This window comes from Microcaecilia unicolor, chromosome 2 (assembly GCF_901765095.1).
Source record: "Microcaecilia unicolor chromosome 2, aMicUni1.1, whole genome shotgun sequence".
NCBI lineage: Eukaryota > Metazoa > Chordata > Amphibia > Gymnophiona > Siphonopidae > Microcaecilia > Microcaecilia unicolor.
The window spans coordinates 653,286,403-653,307,657 of NC_044032.1; the positions used below are offsets into that span (position 1 = coordinate 653,286,403).

Sequence of the window (21,255 nt, forward strand, 5' to 3'; positions counted from 1 at the left end):
CTTCAATTTGTCAAATTGCCCCATTACATCCTCCAGGTTCGTAGAGATTTCATTCAGTTTCTCCGACTCGTCAGCTTTGAATACCATTTCTGGCACGGGTAACTCCCCCAAATCTTCCTCGGTGTAGACTGAAGCAAAGAATTCATTTAATCTCTCCACTATGGCTTTGTCTTCCCTGATCGCCCCTTTTACTCCTCGGTCATCTAGAGGTCCAACTGATTCTTTTGCCGGCTTCTTGCTTTTAATATACCTAAAAAAAATTTTAGTATGTGTTTTTGCCTCCCAACGCAATCTTTTTTTCAAAGTCCCTCTTTGCCTTCCTTATCAGCGCTTTGCATTTGACTTGACATTCCTTATGCTGTTTCTTATTATTTTCAGTCGGTTCCTTCTTCCATTTTCTGAAGGATTTTCTTTTAGCTCTAATAGCTTCCTATACCTCACTTTTTAACCATGCCAGCTGTCATTTGGTCTTCCATCCTCCATTTTTAAAACGTGGAATATGACTTCCGGTGGAGCTGCGAGCCAAGATGGCCGCGGAAAGGTGAGCTCCTGCAGGCAACGACCAGAGATCCTACTGATTAAAACAGCCCAAACCCCCAGAACAAGAGAAAATGGTCGGGATATTGCGGAGGAGAGTCCCAGGCTCATAATTGGGAACCGCGAAGCCGCTTGGCAAAGACGTCGCGGCGAAAAACGGCGATCGCGCACCCGACTGCAACCACGTGGAGCAGGGGCCGGAGGCGGTCGGCGAGACGCGGGGAGCGGAACACCTAGCTCGATACGGGCGGGAGACCTGGAGAATCAAAGACAGAAAGGTCTCGCCGACGTCGCTGATGTGCTCGGGAGCGGGCAATTGGGATCGCAGCTAAGAGCAGCCGGATGAGAGCACGGCGGAGGACGGATAGGAGCGTGAGGCAAAAAGGAGCATAAGGTAACGTGCTATCAGGAGAAGATGGCGGAGAGATAATGGGAAGAGAAGCGTGGGGAAACAAGAGCAAGGAACACAGCACCAATCCCTGTAAATGAACATGTGCCAATTGAAAATAAAGAGATAGAGGAATACTTAGCATAGAGACCGAGAATAATAAAACTGTATCCAGCACAAATAACAAGCCGAGTTAACCCACTGCAGCTGGGAAACGGGAACAAAAACAGTATTAAATCAGTGGAATAGACTGTAGCTGCCCCGTGCATTGCTGTATGGCGACCAGAAGCTCCAGAAGAGAGCCGGAGAAGAATAAGAACGGGGGTACAAAGATGGCGGACAAAAATTCCCCACCGTCACCAACAGTGAGCTCTGTCTGGGCCACGGAAATTGTCACGGAGGTAAAAATGGCGGTGGAGGAAACCATGAACAATAAATTACAGCAAATAATTGACAAGCTTGAAGGAATGGACCAAAGAATCACCACGTTTACCAACGAGTTCCAGGAGGTTCAACAGCGACTGGGAGAGGTGGAAACCTCCACGCAGGAGGCATCAAAATCCATCGAGCATTTACAAGCAATGGTGACAACCTTGGAAGACAAAGTGGACGACCTGGAGAATAGATCTCGAAGGAATAATCTTCGACTGGTAGGCATACCAGAATCAATACCAGAGGCGGAACTGAGAGGCTTTTTGGAGCCATGGCTCACCAAGCTTTTGACTAACCAAAGTACCGCGGGACCAATTAAGATAGAACGAGCACACCGGTTGGGTCCAAGAAGAGAGACTAATACATGGCCAAGAGTGGTCATATTGCGAATGCTACACTATCAACATAAGATGGATGTGTTAATAGCTCTACGGAAAGGAGGGAAGCTGGAGGTGGACGGACATAAGATACTGTGTTTTCAGGACTATTCTACCAAAGTGTCCCTCCAGCGCAAGCAATATTTGCAAATATGTGGGAGACTACATAAAATGCAGATAAGGTTCAGTCTACTATACCCAGCAAAATTGAGAATCCAGCACAATGGATCAGTCAGATTTTGTGACACGGTGGAAGCCGCTCAAGCATTCGCGGACCGGCTAGAGGAAGAAAGGCCGGGAACGTCGAGCAAAACCTGAGTAGTGCGGTGACAAGAAAAGAGAGACTGGTACAAAAGTAAGAGGAAGAGCAGAAGTGGTGAGGAAACCAGTGACTATTTGATGCAGAGTTACAAAGTTTTGAAGATGTTGATACTGTTTGTAAAGTTAATAAGGTAAACTGAGGGGGGAGGGGTTAAATAACACACAAGTAAGGATTGGCCTAGAGGGATCTCTGGTCGGAAGCACGGAAGTAAAGCACTATAGGTGCCAATAAGAATATGGGGGAAATGGGTAGTAGGGGGGAGGGGGGAGGAGGGAGGGGGAGAGGGTTAATGTTGAACAAAATCTTCATGGTAACAGAGGAACAGGGGAATACAGGCAATACAGTAGGTGACACACGAGGTGAACACCCATGTGGAAACAGGATCAACTACAGGGGGGGGGGGGTATAGGCTGGGATGCCCTCCCCACTCAATCAGAGAAAGAATCAAGGTAGTAATACAGCCAACTTACGATATCACTTAATGGCCCTTAAAGTAGTGACATGGAATGTGGGAGGTATTTCTTCGCCGATAAAAAGGCAGAAGATACTCCAGGCACTTCACAGGCAAAAGGTGTCAATAGCATTACTTCAAGAAACACATTTAAATGCCAAGGAACATGAGAAACTATGCCGTTGGTGGGTGGGCTCATATTATGAATCCCCAGCGCAGGCAAAAAAAGCGGGAGTCATAATTCTAATCAAGAAAGGGGTGCAAATAACTACACACAAAGTAATAGCTGATGATGCGGGAAGATTTGTAATAGTACATTTAACTGTAGAACGTCAACCAGTAGTTCTGTGTAATGTGTATGCTCCTAACACGTATAACAAAGCTTTCTACAAACAACTTTTACGCCATTTAACAAGTTTTGAAGGAACACCCATACTAGTTGGGGGAGATTTCAATGCAGTAGTGGATCCCACACAGGATAGATCACAGGGGGGAAGAAGAGGAGCAGGGATGGAATCAAGAGGACTGGAAGTGTTAAGTGAGGTCCTGGACCTGGTGGATGTGTGGCGAACATTGCATCCCGTAGAGCGTGACTATACTCACTTGTCTCGCGCACATGCCACCATGTCAAGGATTGATTACATATTTATATCTCGTTCAATATTTACTAAAATATGTAGTGCAGAAATAGGCCCCATTAAAATATCAGATCATGCAATGGTAATGACCGTATGGGAGCCTATGGAGAGAGAGGTTAGACAGTTCCAGTGGAAGTTCCCTATTTGGTTATACAAAGATCAGGGATTCCGAGATTTTATAATTAAAAAATATAAGCAGTTCCAAGACACCAATCAGGCACATACAACAACTCCTATACTTTATTGGGACACGGCAAAGGCAGTACTTAGGGGAGAGATAATCGCGTATACTAGCCGTCAAAAAAAGGCAAGGGAGAAGGAACAGATTTGGCTAGAGAAGGAAATAACAAGGGTAAGACGGGAATATGGACGCCAACATACTGTTACACTAAAAGCCCAACTCTTGGAACTGCAGCAAACCCTCAATGAGAGACTTCATAGAAAGGCCCAACACAACTATGGTTCTTATAGATATAAATTATATAAATATGCTAACAGAGGGGGAAAGATGTTGGCTAGGTTAGCAAAACCAAGGCAAGGACCCCCAAAAATTAACGCATTATATTCGGCCAATGGAACTTTAGAAAATAAAGATGCCCAAATAAACAGAATTTTGCAAGGTTACTACAGGCAGCTGTACGATGTCCCAGATCCACCCCTGATGGATAGCGAAATGTATCTGGAGGGACAAAATCTTCCGAGAATAGATATAGAGAGCCAAGAAATGTTAAATGCCCCCATAATGGAAGATGAAGTAGCATGGGCCATACAGCAGGGGCCTTTGGGGAAAGCCCCGGGACCAGATGGGTATAGAGGAGAATTCTATAAAATGGTGAGGGATGAAGTGGTGGTACCCATCACATTGATGTTTAATGCCATAGTGAAAGAAAAACAAATGCCTATCTCCCTGAGAACAGCTCAGATTATCGTGCTCCCAAAACCAGGAAGGGACACACAGAAACCAGAATCTTATAGGCCAATTTCGCTACTTAATTATGAGGCTAAACTCTTTGCCAAGGTTTTGGCAAATCGTTTATCGCGAATTCTGCCAGATATTATTGAAGATTCACAGGTGGGATTTGTACAGGGGCGAAATATTACAAAAAACGTGAGAAAGATATTGGTAACTTTGGAGGCGGTAGCAGAGCGGGCCACGCCGTCGGTGCTGGTCAGCTTTGATGCCGAAAAGGCATTCGACAGAGTAGTATGGGACTTTATGTTCGGAACATTAGATGTGTATGGAATAACAGGGTTCTTTCAGGAGGCAATTAGAGCACTATACTACCTTCCACAAGCCCAGGTGTGGGCGAATGGAGTGTTGTCCCCTTCCTTCCCCATTTGTCGGGGAACAAGGCAGGGATGCCCACTATCACCTTTACTATTTGTATTAACCTTAGACCCATTGATTAGAAATATTCAACAAACACCCGATGTACAGGGAGTTAGGATGGGCACGGAAACTTTTAAAATAGCAGCATTTGCTGATGACTTATTAGCACATGTGATTCAGCCAGAGGAATCATTACCAGCCCTCATCGAGTGTATGGCAGAGTACGGCGACTTCTCAGGCTTTAAGCTAAATCTAGAGAAGTCTGAAGCTATGCAGAGGGAGGGAGCCCAAGTTAGAGAATGGCAAAGACAATTACCATTAAAATGGGCGGAGGAATCGTTCAGATATTTGGGAGTGCGCTTGACTATGGATACTACTAATCTATATAAAATCAACATAGAAAAGCTGTTACAAGACACCAGCAACTCTTTAGAGAGATGGAATCATTTGCCTCTGTCATTACTAGGAAGAATCAATATGTTTAAAATGATTATATTCCCAAGGTGGCTCTACATATTGCAGGTATTGCCATTGCATATCCTAGGTAAAGACATTAGAAAGTTAAATAGAATAATCCGAAAGTTCCTTTGGGGGGGGAAGAAATCAAAAGTTCGTTTTGAATATTTGTATGATGGCTGGACGCAGGGGGGAGTGGGATTGCCCTGTATAAAAAGATATAATCAAGCATGCCTGTTGAGACATCTTAGGGATTGGCTGCTCAATACCAACCAGTATACCCCGACTAGTTGGGAGAGAACACTATATGAGCCCTGGCACTTGAATTTTATATTGCAGGCCAAAACAAAAAACTTACCATTAAACCTCCGAAAAAGTATATTGTTAAGGCCAATGAGAAGCATATGGCGATTGCTCATGCAGATATGGAAGCAAAACCCCAATGTTAGCGATCAGTTACCAATCAAAGGAAATGGGGACTTCCCACCCGGTATGGAGAAAGGTATATTTGACAGGTGGTCAAGGGCGGGGATTACATTACTCGAACACCTAGTCAATGAGGAGGGAGGGTTGTATGGATTTCAGGATCTGCAGCAAAGATTGTCTTTAGCAAACCAGGATCATTACTCATACAGACAACTACATCATTACTGGGGCAGTATGGACCAAGAAGCAATAGGAGCGAGGCTTGGTTGTAGGCTTCGTGAATTTTTAAAGGGAGATGCACACGGGCAGGTATCAATATCAAGTTTACATAGAGCTTTAGTAGCACTGAGTCCCCCCCGTACCTATGAGATACTTAAAGAGGCATGGAGTAAGGATCTGGGATACGAATTGAAAGGAATAAATTTTGCAAAACTGATAAACGATATACCACACCAAGTAGGTGGGGCAGAGTTACAGGAGAGTCAATATAGGGTAATACACAGGGGATACATAACACAAAACCAAGCTGCAAGAGCGGGGTGGATAGGCGAAGCTCAATGCTCCAAATGTAATAGAGAAAATAATACCTTTTTGCATGCATTCTGGAAATGTGCTCGAATAAAACTATTCTGGAGAGCGATACAGAAGTATATCGAGCAGATCATAGGGCAAAGATTACTCCCCTCCTGGAGAGGAGTGTTGTTGAACAAAAGGGATGCATACGGGATAACAAACAGCTATATAGGGCTATTTTTATGCAAGGCATATGCAGTGGGGAAAAAATGCATACTTAAACACTGGATGCAGGAAGATCCACCCTCCTTTTGGTACTGGAGAAACAGGATGCATGAATTAATGCTTTGGGAGGCTAGGACGGCCTTTGGTAATTCAAAGAAAAGAAAGGAGTTTATTAAAATATGGAGTAAGTGCTTGCAAAACATATCCCATAAAGCACGAAGTGCGGTACTAAATAGACTTGGAACGCCTTAGCTAGTGGGGGGTCTGGAAGATTAGCATTTCAGGATGTAAATGGGTATAGCCTGTAATAGATATTGAAAAAGACTAGGTGCTATGAAGTTAAAAACGATCACTGTAAAGATGTCAACCCCGGGGGGGGGGGGGGGGGGGGGGAGGAAAGGGAGGGGGGGGGGAGAAAATGATGATGGAAAATATTGATGAAGCAGTTATGATGCATGTATGCAACAGTGACCTGTTATTAGGTTAAAGAAATGTTTGAATTTATGAACATGTTTATAATGTTTATTGTCATCAATAAAAAATGTTGAAACATAAAACGTGGAATATATTTGACCTGGGCTTCCAGGATGGTATTTATTTTTGAACAGCATCCACGTCTGATGTAAATTTTTGACCCTCGCATCCGCTCCTCTAAGTTTTTTTTTTTTCTCTCTTTCATTTTATCCTTTTTGAAAGTTAAACGCTAACGTTTTGGATTTCCTGTTTATACTTACTCCAAAGCTAATATCAAACCTGATCATATTATGATCACTGTTATCAAGTGGCCCCATCACCATTACCTCCCGCACCAGATCATGCACTCCAGTAAGGACTGGGTCTAGAATTTTTCCTCCTCTTGTCAGCTCCTGTACCAGCTGCTCCATAAAGTTTTTGATTTCGTCAAGGAATTGTACCTCCCTAGCATGCTCTGATGTTACATTTGCCCAGTCAATATTGGGGTAATTGAAATCACCCATTATTATTGTGTTGCCCAGCTTGTTAGCTTCCCTAATTTCTGATAACATTTCTACATCCGTCTGTTCATCCTGGCCAGGCGGATGGTAGTACACTCCTATCGCTATCCTTTTCCCCTTTACACATGGAATTTCAATCCATAGGGATTCCAAGATGTATTTTGTTTCCTGCAGAATTTTCAATCTATTTGATTCAAGGCCCTCCTTAACATACAGTGCTACCCCTCCACCAATTCAATTCACCCAATCGCTACGATATAATTTGTACCTCGGTATGACAGTGTCCCACTGTTTATCCTCCTTCCCCCAGGCCTCAGAGATTCCTATTATATCTAATTTTTCATTTAGTGCAATATATTCTAACTCTCCCATCTTATTTCTTAGGCTTCTGGCATTCGCACATAGACATTTCAAATTATGTTTGTTGTTCCTATTTACATCATGCTCAGTACTTGACAGTATTAATTTGCAATCTTTTGTCTGATTTTTATTTAAGGACACCTGATCTACTATGGTCTTTTTTGCAACCTCACTATCGGGATATCCTATCTTCCCTGTTTTGGTGATGTCTCTGAAAGATGCCTTATCCTGAACTATGCGCTTTTGAGCGATTGTCAGCCTTCCCCCAGTTTCTAGTTTAAAAGCTGCTCTTATCGCCTCCTTTTTAAACGCCGATGCCAGCAGCCTGGTCCCACCCTGGTTAAGGTGGAGCCGTCCTTTTGGAATAGGCTCCCCCTTCCCCAGAATGTTGCCCAGTTCCTAACAAATCTAAAACCCTCCTCCCTGCACCATCATCTCATCCACACATTGAGACTCCAGAGCTCTGCCTGTCTTTTGGGCCCTGCGCGTGGAACGGATAGCACTTCAGAAATGCTACCCTAGAGATTCTGGATTTGAGCTTTCTACCTAAGAGCTTAAATTTGGCTTCCAGAACCTCTCTCCCACATTTTCCTATGTCATTGGTACCCACATGTACCAAGACAGCTGGCTCCTCCCCAGCACTATCTAATCCTATCTAGGTGATGCGTGAGATCCGTCACCTTTTGCACCAGGCAGGCAAGTGAGCAGGCGATCCTCACGTCCACCAGCCACCCAGCTATCTACATGCCTAATAATCGAATCACCAACAAAACTCGTGATGACAGACATTTCCATTATATTTATGCAGTATTAGTGCTGTTGAGAAAGGAGTTGTTCACCACAGCATGAAAATATCGAGGTATTTCTAGAATACATTTTTGATGATGATCAGTACAGCAGTACCCATCTTTATTTTAATTCTGTACCAGTGGAGGTGCCTGTGAATAATTCTGTGGTAACTTAAAACGAACATATTTTGCTGTCTTTTTCTTATAATAGGTTTCTACAATGTCAGGCCTGACATTTTAATCCAATTTGAGCAAAAAGGATTCAGAACTGAGCCTTGGGGATCTGAGGAAACAGGAAATCTGACCACAACAGGCAGATGTGAGGAACTGCCTGAAGCATGTGATGAAGCTACGATTAAAGCTAGTAATGAGGTGATACAAACTTTTCCTATAAGAAAGATTCCCTCCTGTGGACCAGGGATGGTGAGAACGAGGTGTTATAATCACAGCCTCTGACTTCTAACTCTTGTGTAGATAATGTGTTTGTTCTATTTTTCATATTTTTACTTTCTTCTTTCATTGGTAGTGTTTTTTTTTCATTTCTTCTTTCTCTTATTCTCCCTCACCCTTATCCCATGTCGCTCTGCCTCTTCTCTTTATCTTTAGTATCTATTGTCTCTCATCCTTTGTTAATTTTTATAATCTTCCCTATATCTCTCACTCTTTCTGATCTCTCTATATCCACTTTGCAATCTGTTTCCGGCTGAATTTTTACTCTGTTTCACTCAATTTCCTCGTTAACATATAGCACTACTGGGATGCAGGTTTTGGCATTTTTCTCCGGGAAAGATGGGAGGATTTTGTGTTTCCTAATAGAGCTCATGCCCACCAATATGGTCTTTTTTGGGAAACGGCAAAAGCAGTGATGCGGGGGAGGATAATCTCTTATAGAGCCTGTACTCGGAAAGCGAGAGATAAGGAGATTCTCCAGTTGAAGAAGATGGTCCGGAAGCAACACCTCCAATACGGGGTCAGTGGAGGCTAGAGAAGCCCTTCTGACTTCTCAGAAAGAAATGAATGAGCTGCTCCATCAAACAGCGAGAAAATCCCAATTGTATTATCGATATAAGCTGTTCCAACACGGGAATAAGGCGGGGCCTTGTTGGCATGACTAATAAAAAAAAGAAGAGCGACCGAGGATATTGCAGTTGCGAGACTCCAGAGGGGGATGGGTACGCTCGGATACTGAGATAGTGGCGTGTTTTGGGAAATACTACGAACAATTGTATCAAGAACCTACAGGTATTATGCTAGACAGTAATTTGTACTTAGATAACCTATCCTTACCCAAGATTACACCCTCGCAAAGAGAATTTCTCAATGCTCCCATTACAGAGGGAGATTTATTGCTGGCACTCCAACAAAGTAAGCTCCATAGGACACCAGGCCCCGATGGCCTTAGTGTGGAATTCTATAAATTGCTTTGCGATCAATTGAAGACCCCATTATTAAATCTTTTTAATTCAATGGGGGAGACTGGGACCATGCCGGAGTCATTTAAAGTTGCTCAAATGATTGTGCTTCTGAAGCCTGGCATGTACTTCCAGACTTGATTTCTCCCTCACAGGTGGGTTTTGTGAAGGGCAGGATGGCAACTAAAACATTAGATCAATATTGGCTTCATTGGAAGTAGTGGAACGTTCTGGGGAGGAATCTTTGTTGAAAAGCTTCGACGCAGAAAAGGCTTTTGATTGGGTTGCGTGGCAATTCCTTTTTGCAAACTTGAGAAAGGTTGGGATGGAGGGTTTATTTGGAGAGGCGGTAAGAATGTTGTATTCAGATCCAAAGGCTTTTATGTGGGTTAATGGGGAGAGATCTTCGGAATTCTCTATAAGTCATGGTACAAGACAGGGTTGCCCTTTGTCTCCATTGCTTTTTGTGTTGTCTGTGGATCCCCTTATTAGAGAAATTGCTTCCCATTCGGAGATTGCTGGGGTACCTATTGGATGTGCTACTTTTAAGATCTCAGCTTTAGCTGATGATCTTTTAATGCATATTACTCAGCCTTGGAGATCTCTGGAGGAGTTGTTAGATTTGTTCTGTGAATTTGGGGACTTTGCAGTCTTCAAGTTAAATTTTTCCAACTGTTTGGCATTGCCGTCGAAGGACCGTTTGAAACAGGATTGGGGAGGGGCGTTCCCTTTTAGGTGGGCATGGGAGTCTTTCACTTATTTGGGCATACAGCTGGCAATGAAAGTAGGGTCCTTATACCATTTAAATATTTCCCGCTTATTAGAAAATACTACAGAATGTTTGAAGCGTTGAGGGCCCTTCCTCTCTCCCTTCATGGAAGAATACATTTATTTCGCATGGTGGAATTTCCAAGGTGGCTTTATGTTCTTCAAATGCTGCCCTTACTTATTCTGGCAAAGGATTTGGTTTTATTGCATAGACAGTTAAGAACTTTTCTGTGGGGAGGAGCTAAACCTAAAATGCCGTTACAGTTCATGTTAGGTTCTTGGAGAGAAGGGGGTTTAGGAATTCCCAATCTGCGTCGTTATAATCAAGCTTGCGTGCTTCGTCACTTGGGGGATTGCTACTACTACTACTATTTAGCATTTCTATAGCGCTACAAGGCGTACGCAGCGCTGCACAAACATAGAAGAAAACAGTCCCTGCTCAAAGAGCTTACAATCTACTAGACAAAAAATAAAGTAAGCAAATCAAATCAATTAATGTGTACAGGAAGGAGGAGAGGAGGGTAGGTGGAGGCGAGTGGTTACAAGTGGTTACGAGTCAAAAGCAATGTTAAAGAGGTGAGCTTTCAGTCTAGATTTAAAGGTGGCCAAGGATGGGGCAAGACGTAGGGGCTCAGGAAGTTTATTCCAGGCGTAGGGTGCAGCGAGACAGAAGGCGCGAAGTCTGGAGTTGGCAGTAGTGGAGAAGGGAACAGATAAGAAGGATTTATCCATGGAGCGGAGTGCACGGGAAGGGGTGTAGGGAAGGACGAGTGTGGAGAGATACTGGGGAGCAGCAGAGTGAATACATTTATAGGTTAGTAGAAGAAGTTTGAACAGGATGCAAAAACGGATAGGGAGCCAGATAGGTCGCTAGATAGACAGTGAATTTTATGGGGGGTTAAATGTTCCCCCCCAGATTCCGCCTGGTACTGCGGTTCAGCTGTCTAGTATCAGAGAAAGCCCCGAGAAGGCCTCAAAACTGACTCCATCTCTAAATGAAATAGTGGTTCATATTTTTTTTAACCAAACCAAGGGATTATTAATAGATATTAGTAAAGAGAAGGAGAGACATTATGGTTCTAAGGATTATACATTTATTTACTTACCAAAGACACCAAAGAACATACAAGTGGCATGTGCAATCAATTAGTTGTAAGAATATAGTCCCCCAGTTGCAAACAGGTGCTATCCGGGTTTTAGTCTTATGTGATATATTTTATCACTCAAAGGTATTCAGGGGAAAACAATTGGGTAATTTGCCAATTCTATTGAGCTGCCCCGGTTTCCCCTGGAGAGAGAATGAGCTACGACTCCTCTCCAACTTGAAGTATGAAGTACGCTAACTTTTATAGATTTACTCAGGATATATTACAGGAAGCTCACCTGATTGGATCTAGATTATGTCATGGTTAGCACTGATTGGCTTCTGCTAATGAGTAGCTCTATCTTGAGAACATGTTCTCATCCTCAGCCCAGTTAACCACAAATTTAAGCAAGACCTTGCACCTGGCTTGAGGAGCCATCTGTATCCTGTTTACGAGGTTTTTTTGCACCCCAGCTCCTTCCTCATTTTGCTGCATGCTGTGTCCCAATAGCTCAGGAGCTTGCTGGAACTTCAGAGTTCAAATTATGGCTAAAGGCCTGTAAGATTTTATACCATTTTGGAGCCTGAACCAAAGTCTCAGGCCTTGGCTGTCAAATAACAATACAACAGGATTATACTCCCCGAGAGCTGGAAATGGAACATTTTAGACCCTGTCACCTCTATCTTTTACTGCAGGTTCCTAGTCTGGGGATACCTTCCTCTTTTAGAGAAAGTGTCTTGCTACGTTCCTTGAGGGAGGTTTGGAAGGACTTGAATAGATACTGGAGTGTAACGTCGTAAGTCTCTGATTTGATGCCCATTAAGGGTAATTTATTGTTTTCTCCAGGTATGGACAACCCTGTGTTTCAAAGATGGGGAGCCAGTGGTTGGGAGGCGGGGATAGTGCTGGGCAGACTTGTACGGTCTGTGCCAGAGCCGGTGGTGGGAGGCGGGACTGGTGGTTTGGAGGCGGGGATAGTGCTGGGCAGACTTATACAGTCTGTGCCAGAGCCGGTGGTGGGAGGCGGGGATAGTGCTGGGCAGACTTACACGGTCTGTGCCCTGAAGAGGACAGGTACAAATCAAGGTAGGGTATACACAAAAAGTAGCATATATGAGTAGATCTTGTTGGGCAGACTAGATGGACCGTGCAGGTCTTTTTCTGCCGTCATCTACTATGTTACTAGATTAGAACATGTTCTGACTGCGAATGTGTCGATGTTGAACCTTGGGGCCCTAGGGATGGGTATTGATTCTGATTCTGGTAATATCTTTGCGCATAACCAGTTAGCTCATTATATTCGTGAGGTAGACACGGCAAACGAGTGAGGGATTTCTTTGGTATGGTCATGGGAGACCGTCTTTCGTTCTCCGGATTATATAAGACGCTTATGAAAATAGCTCCTCGCAAGAATAAGGAGCTGGTGAGCTCTAGATTTAGGGAGGCCGGATCTTGTTTTAGATTTTGATCAGCTATTGGCCGAAGTGCTCACATTGTCGGTAAATGCGCATATATGTGAATGCCAATTTCGTATTTTGCGTAGAGCATATGGAAAAAAAAACCCTACACCTGGTCCCTTGTAGTGCTTCTTGGGTTCTGGAGTGTGGGTCTGGTGGTGCCCCATTTCACCTTGGGGTATTAAACCCAGGTGGCCAGGTCCCTCCCCGTTCTCTGCTCTCTGGAGTGGACAGCTTTGTGCCTCTGTTGCCGTGTCTGGGCGGGAGCCTTGAGTGCCTTGCTCAGCCTTCAGCAGCGGGGCTCAAGTTTAAAAAAGAGAGAGAGAGAGAGAGAGTAAACAGCACCAGACTCAGTGCCGGTACGTTTTGGCTGTCCGGAAGAGCAGAGTGTTGATTCTGTGCTGGAGGGGAAGTTGTTTTTGCTTGGTTTGTAGGGTGGGTCGCATCTTTCCTCCCTCCTGTTTCTACCACTGTGATGTGTACTGCCAAGCTCCTCCGCTGCCGCTCATGTGCGCACCAGGAGTTGAGGTGCCTGGATCAGAGTGCCGGCTTTCTGATGATGAGCCAAAGTCATCCTCTGTGACTCCACCCGATTTGACTGTGGAGCACAGCGCAGCAAGAACGGCTGGAACAGAGGCCCACAAACAGATGATCCTGCAAGCCGCGAGGAACGAGAACACCCTGCAGTATGAGCAGAAGAGGATTCTTTGCTTTCAAGACTACTCGGCGGGGGTAGCAGAGAAAAGACGTGCCTTTTCCTCAATCTGCTCCCAATTATTTAACTTGAAGGTCCGCTTCGCGCTATTATATCCAGCACGATTGAGAGTCACCTACAATGGGGTAACCCATTCCTATGAGTCGGTGGAGGAGGCGAAGGAATTCCTACAGCGGCTGGAGAAGGGAGAGGTGACCGGAACCAGCACTGCTTCCCCATCTTAAGCAGAAACTGATCAGTACTGTTTGGGGAAGTTAAATGTCAATTTAGATCTCCAAGTTTGAGGGACTAGGACGCTGCAAACTCTAGTTAGAAAGAGAAGACCTGGAGAAGAAGCAAGTGCAGCATCTCCAGACGTGAGAGAAGAATTGTTTAAGACATGTTCTTTTTTCTATTTTTCCTTCATCTGGGATATTAGAGGGAGATATAGTTGGGGTGGGGTCTGGAGGAGTGAATGGCTGAAAGCAAAAGCAATACTTGTATGGATGAAGTGCAAATAAGGGGTCTTTCAAAACATACTAAATGAGTCTTGGTTAATGTAATGAGATGTCATATAGGGGGTTCCCCATTTTTTCTTTTTCTTTCATCTTTCTTTTCCTATTTTAATGATGGTAAATATAAAGAACTATTATACAGGGTTATGATGTTAATGTTCTGACTAATGCAGGGGGGGGAGGACTAGAGGCATCAAAAGTGATTGGTTCCCTATTGAGGGACACAAGTCTGGGGGAATGGGATATGAGATGGGAAGAGGGAGGGAACAGGCAAATGGGGGGGAAAGGAGGGTAAGGAGGGAATTAGAGGGGGGTAGACGGTCAACCAATGAACTGGGAAAAGGAGGGGATCGAGGGCAAGAGCTGAATAATGAGCGAAGGCAGGAATGGGGGGGGGGGGGCATAGGCTGGGATGCCCTTCTGGGAGGAAAAATTGGTTTTGTAGAGAGGCAGACACGATACAATTCATCTACGGATTATGGTTAGTTAGTAACATAGTAGATGACGGCAGAAAAAGACCTGCACGGTCCATCCAGTCTGCCCAAGACAAACTCATATGTGTATACCTTACCTTGATTTGTACCTGTCTTTTTCAGGGCACAGACCCCGTATAAGTCTGCCCTCCCCTATCCTAGCCTCCCAACCACCTGGAGATGCTGCACCTAAAGGAAAAGTCCATAGACTGTTATTAAATGGACTTGGGGAAAATCCACTATTTCTGGGATAAGCAGTATAAAATGTTTTGTACTTTTTTGGGATCTTGCCAGGTATTTGTGATCTGGATTGGCCACTGTTGGAAACAGGATGCTGGGCTTGATGGACCTTTGGTCTTTCCCAGTATGGCAATACTTATGTACTTATGTACCAACCCCTCTTCCCCCCACCTGCTCCGCCACCCAATTTTAGCTAAGCTTCTGAGGATCCATTCCTTCTGCACAGGATTCCTTTATGCATATCCCACGCATGTTTGAACTCCGTTACCGTTTTCATCTCAACCACCTCCCGCGGGAGGGCATTCCAAGCATCCACCACCCTCTCCGTGCAAAAATACTTCCTGACATCTTTCCTGAGTCTGCCCCCCTTCAATCACATTTCATTTCCTCTCCTTCTACCGCCTTCCCATCTCCGGAAAAGATTTGTTTGCGGATTAATACCTTTCAAATACTGCATCTAATTTTTTGTGGTGGGAGGGGGTTAGTGACCACTGGGGGAGTCATGGGAGGTCATCCCCGATTCCCTCTGGGGGTAATCTGGTCATTTAGGGCACTTTTTGGGGCATTATTCGTGAAAAAACAGGGTCCAGGAAAAGTGCCCTAAATTCTCGCTAAAAACGCATATTTTTTTTCCATTATCGGCGAAAGGCGCCCATCTCTGTTCAGGTGATAACCACGCCCCAGTCCCGCCTTCACCACGCCTCCGACACGCTCCCGTCAACTTTGTATGCTTCCGCAATGGAGTGCAGTTGAAAACGTCCAAAATCGCCTTTGCATTATACCGCGTTATTCGTTTTTGGGAGATAAACGCCTATCTCCCAATTTAGGTCGCAATATAGGCGTTTTTGTCTTTCGATTATAAGCTGGATGGTCACTTTGCTGCATCTAAAACAAGGCCAGCTCCCGGCCCACTTCAAACGTTCTTTGCTTCAACCGCTGAAGGCGGCATGGAGGATGGTGATTAAAAGGTTGGGAGGGAGTGCCACAACATCAGAGCTCTTATCATTTAGGGGGAACCCGAATTTTGAACCAGGTCAAAGTAATTCGGTATTTCTCAGATGGGAACAACTAGGAATTACAAGAGTGGAGCATTTATTAGGAGCTGCAGCGACTATTATCCCGTTTGAGGAATTACAGGCAAAGATTGGGACTGCATGGGGAGACCGATTCGCTTATGCCCAAGCCAAACACTACATCTTAGCCTTGCACCAATCAGACTTACGGAGGAAACTAGGGGGTAAAGTACGGATATTTTTCCAACCCATGGAGGTGACGGGTGTGACAGTATCAAACATATATAAAATGTTGCAGAAAGCGAACCCCACCACATAACTTAAACTACCGTATTTTTCGGACTATAAGACGCACTTTTTTTCCCCCAAATTTGGGAGGAAAATGGGGGGTGCGTCTTATAGTCCGAAGGTAGCGAGGTCCGATTTTGGGATCGCCCTCCCCCCGAGTTCGGGATCGCCCTCCCCTACTCACGTCACGCGATGTTCCTGGTGGTCTAGTGACGTCGGGGCAGGAAAGAGCCCCCTCTTTCCTGCCCAGCGCGCTGCTCTCTGTCCTCCTGTATGCTCCCTGACGGTCTCGGCGAGATTCAAAATGGCCGCCAAGAATTGAAGTCTCGGCGGCCATTTTGAATCTCGCCGAGACTGTCAGGCAGCATACAGGAGGACGGAGAGCAGCGTGCTGGGCAGGAAAGAGGGGGCTATTTCCTGCCCCGACGTCACTAGACCACCAGAGAACATCGCGTGACGTGAGTAGGGGAGGGCGATCCCGAACTCGGACAAGACGCACCGGAGCACCTAGGTTTTAGAGGAGAGAAAAAGGAAAAAAAATTTTTTTCCTATTTCCCTCCTCTAAGACCTAGGTGCGTCTTATGGTCCGGTGCGTCTTATAGTCCGAAGGTAGCGAGGTCCGATTTCGGGATCGCCCTCCCCTACTCACGTCACGCGATGTTCCCTGGTGGTCTAGTGACATCGGGGCAGGAAAGAGCCCCCTCTTTCCTGCCCAGCGCGCTGCTCTCTGTCCTCCTGTATGCTCCCTGACGGTCTCGGCGAGATTCAAAATGGCCTAGGGTTCTTCATTTGGGGGTGACATTTTTTCTAGTGGTTAGGGTGGTCCTGGGGAACTGAGGAACTGAGTTGGATTCCCACTTCAGGCACAGGCAGCTCCTTGTGACTCTGGGCAAGTCACTTAACCCTCCATTGCCCCATGTAAGCCGCATTGAGCCTGCCATGAGTGGGAAAGCGCGGGGTACAAATGTAACAAAAAACAAAACATACCCCACACTCTATATCATGCCTTTTGGGGATGTCCAAGAGTAAAAGCTTTTTGGGGAGAGATCCAGAGATTTATGTCTTTTATAGTAAAGAAACCCGTGGATGGAACCTGGGATCATTACGTGCTAGATACACAAACAGCATTCCAAACACAGGCTGGGGGGGATAGAATATGGTGTCGCAAAGTATGTTTGGTGGCTAGAAAAAATATTTTACAAAATTGGATCTCATCAGACCCGCCGGCTTACTGGCATTGGAGAAACCAAGTGCACGAGTTGGCCACTTGGGAAGCCAGGGAAGCAAAGGGATCTCCGAAACGGAAAAAGAATTTTGTAAGGATCTGGGATCATTACATACAGGAACTAAGCCCGCAAGGACGAAGTCTGCTTCTTAATTTGCTGTAACCCTGATATGGGGAGTGATACTCCCTACAAAACCACCCCGCAGTTAAGGTTGATACGCAGGGAAGGGGAGGGAGGTACCCCTGGGCTATCAGAGCCCAAGCCCAGAGGGGGTAAGGGGGTATAGGAGGTACTAAATGGGTACTGAGTCTATAGATTATTCGGATGTATGATTACCAAAGGATTGGGAGGTGGGGTAGGAGGGGGAAGCTGAGGGGAAAGGGGGGGGGGTGGAAATTAAAAGTTTGAAGTTACTGTTCAGAATTGTATTGGCTTATATAACATAATTCGTTGATGATTTAGTCCAGAGAAATGTACTGTGTGATTAATATGCTAAATGCTAATAAAAGCTGTTTAAACATAAAGAAATAAAATGAAATTAAAAAATAATGAAACTCTGACATAGGGTGTCCTGTTTGCTGTTCTAGGCATTGGTCACTTTCAAGGATGTTGCTGCTTATTTCTTGGAAGTGGACTGGGACCTTCTGGGAGAATGGCAGAAGGAGCTGTACAAGAAGGTCATCAAGCGGATTCATGACATCCTCATCTCACGAGGTAAATGTTTCTCTATCATCTACCACACAAGCACATTATGGAATCAGTGGTATAAAAATCACAGGAACTAGATACCATGAGCACCTGAAATTTAGATCCTGGCTTCTGATACCATCCCATATGCAATAGGAGCCTGTGAAAGACTCCACTTCTACAGGATCTGCAAAAGATGCTGCTCTCTGTTGTAAGATAAAATGTACAACTTAAACTAGAGGCTTCACACAGCACCAGCAGGAGTCTCTCTCCCATTCCTATACAAAATATTTTGGCACAGAAGACCAGAGAGAGATTTCCTCTGAGACTTCTACATAAGGTCATGAAATATCAGCTGTACACGTCAACTATACTGTACAACGTATGACCTCTCCAAATGGTAACCAGAAGATTGGCAGCTGCAATGCCTCCACCTAGGAGGGAAACGAAGAGAAATCTCTATACCAGAAAACCTCTATGATATAATCTTAATCAAGTGTCGGACCACTGCTGCCTCTTCTCTCCAAGCTTTGTCAGTCAAATACACACGTCTCAAGATATCTGTACACAGACCTCCATGCACAAATCACGCACTGCTCCATCAAAACATGAAGCAGAGGGAACCTCCCGAGGGATTCTACAATTACAATTTAAATGTAATTTTCCTACTTATTATCAACAGGTTATTTAATTCTTAATCCTGATGTTATATTCAAGATTAAAAAGGAAGATGAGAAATATTTCACTCAACAATTTGAGAGGGAGGGAAAAGAAAATCCAAATGACCTCAACAGTAAGTAAATGTTTTGGATTTAATGGGCTTTGCATTTTTATATCACAGGAGATGGGTCAATAACATCAAACATTTGGCCACTTAAAATCAGTTTCCTAATTTAGTATTATCAGATACCTCGTAAATCCTTGTGAATGTGTTTTCTCATCACAGACCTTCCAATTGTAACATCTGTGTTCTCCCTGAGTATTAAGCAAGAGGAAGATATCCCCTTCATGGAAAATCCTGAATCAGAGATGTCTGAGCAGACCCTGACTTCTATAACAGGTACGTATAGAATTCCTCCTGCACATCTTTACTAAAGTCAGTTGGAATCATTCAGGAATTCAGCGCTGGTGAGATAAAAGGTTGTCATCTCCTCTTCTCCTCCCTCTGTCTGTTTCCCTACTTTGGACAGATTAAACTGTCTGTGGAGATGGAGGAGGCACGGATAGAGATGGGTATCCCAGCGGTGGGATCTGGTCTGCAAAACCCTTTATCCTAGAGTGTCTTGGGGTTGTGAAATCTGTACTGTTGAAAGGGCTGCTGGAGGTGGAGAGTCTTCTGCACTGTTGTGGAGGGACATGACTGATGAACAAGGTTCAGTTTGACTTAGTCATGGACATTTTATGTTACTGATAGGTTAATACAAATCACAGTATATAATGCAGTTTATCATAATGATGCCATTCCCAATTCCAAAATGGCGGCCACAACCTCATGCAGGCTGCCACGGGAAATTACGACGGCAATTTCTAACTTTGTTTATTAATTTTCTAGCAAAATAACTGACAGCATCTCTTAACATAAAAAATTAAGAACAAGTATTTTGTTACATAACAAACTGCCACCCCACAATAATGATAAAAACTAAAAGTAGACCCTCCGCATCCCTTATCTCTCCCCTTCCCTTCACTCCCCTCCCCAAAACTCAGATTGTCCTTCCAACTGGAGGAATTGCCCCACATTTCTTGATATTTGCATTTATTAGATTTTAAGGTAGTCAATCTATATTGTTTGCATATAATATACAGCCTGTTTTTGCATGGTCCGTGTATGCCAATGTGAGGCAATCAGCAGTCGAGCTGCTGTAAAAACCAGTAGCATTAATTTATCCATAGCTCCTGTTATCCCTTCCACTCTCCCACTTAGTAGGGCATTTTCCATAGTACACGCTATATGAGTCTCGAGTAACTGTTGCCCATATGCAGATACCTCCTTCCATAATTTCTGGAGCTTAGGACATTCCCTCCAGATGTGAGTATATATTCCCCTCCGGCTATACCCTCTCCAACATATACCATCCCCTTTCCTCATAATGGCTTGCAGTCTACATGGAGAGTAATGCCATCTCACCAGTACCTTAAGACCATTCTCAATAATGTGAGGTGCATGTGACAATTTATGAGATCGCATTGAGACATTTTCCCATTCCTCTCCCATGCCCCCCTGTAGGTAGCCTTCCATTTATCTAAGGTGTTGAGGAGCCCATAAACAAAAGATATATAATCCCTACCAACTTGTCCACCCACTAAAGTTTCAAAAGCTGACTTAAGGCCTCCACCCCCTGCTGTTTGTTGTTCTACCTGAATGAAACATTTATCTTGAAGATAAGGGAATAACATCTCTAGCTGCTAGTTGATAGTGAACTTATAACGTTCCAAAATGTAGAATTTGGTTAACTCCTATAAATTGACCAAAATAGAGAAGACCATGTCTTTCCCATCTTTGAAACAAGCTATTGCCTAGCTCGGGTATAAACTTATCCGTATGTCCCATGTCTTATTCTTCAATAAATGGGGATGTGTCTTGAGGCATAGGTTCATAGTGGTCCTCGTAAAGGGGTTTTGGACGTCTTGAATGTGTTTGAGCATGCTAGCTGCCCAGTAGAGAATCTTCAACTAAAACATACTAGCCTCTTGTTCTGCTAGCACCCATTGTTTGGGTTGGGTTGGGGGTATCTGCTACTCTAACACTGCCTTAGGTTGTGCATCTTGGTAGTATTTTTCCAGATTGGGTATACCCATCCCCCCATTCCCTTAGACTGGAATACAGGCTCCCAGGCTACTCTGGATCTCTTCCTTCCCTATATAAAGCAAAATATCTTTCTATGAGGTAGTTCAACAAGAAGAACTTGGAATAAATATAAAAATTTAAGGAGAACCATCATTCTCACTGCCCCCATCCTTCCTCTCTTGAACAGTATTAATTAATCCCACCTCTCTAAATCTCGATACCAACTACAGAGTGTCTCCCAGTCTGCCCCAAGTTTGATACAGAGATACTAAACCCATTGAAAGGGCAAACATTTCCTAAGATTTGTCTCCTCCCCTTTTGGAAGGGATGTATTCAAAATCTCTGTCTTAGTGAGGTTAGCTCTGAATCCCAACAAGCTTCCATATTCTGCC

The 21,255-nt window shown here is 44.4% G+C and overlaps 1 pseudogene; it reads left to right on the top strand.

Annotated features, from left to right (window-relative positions):
* LOC115462252 overlaps nucleotides 1–21,255 on the top strand; it is a 66,720-nt pseudogene that overhangs the window by 20,978 nt on the left and 24,487 nt on the right.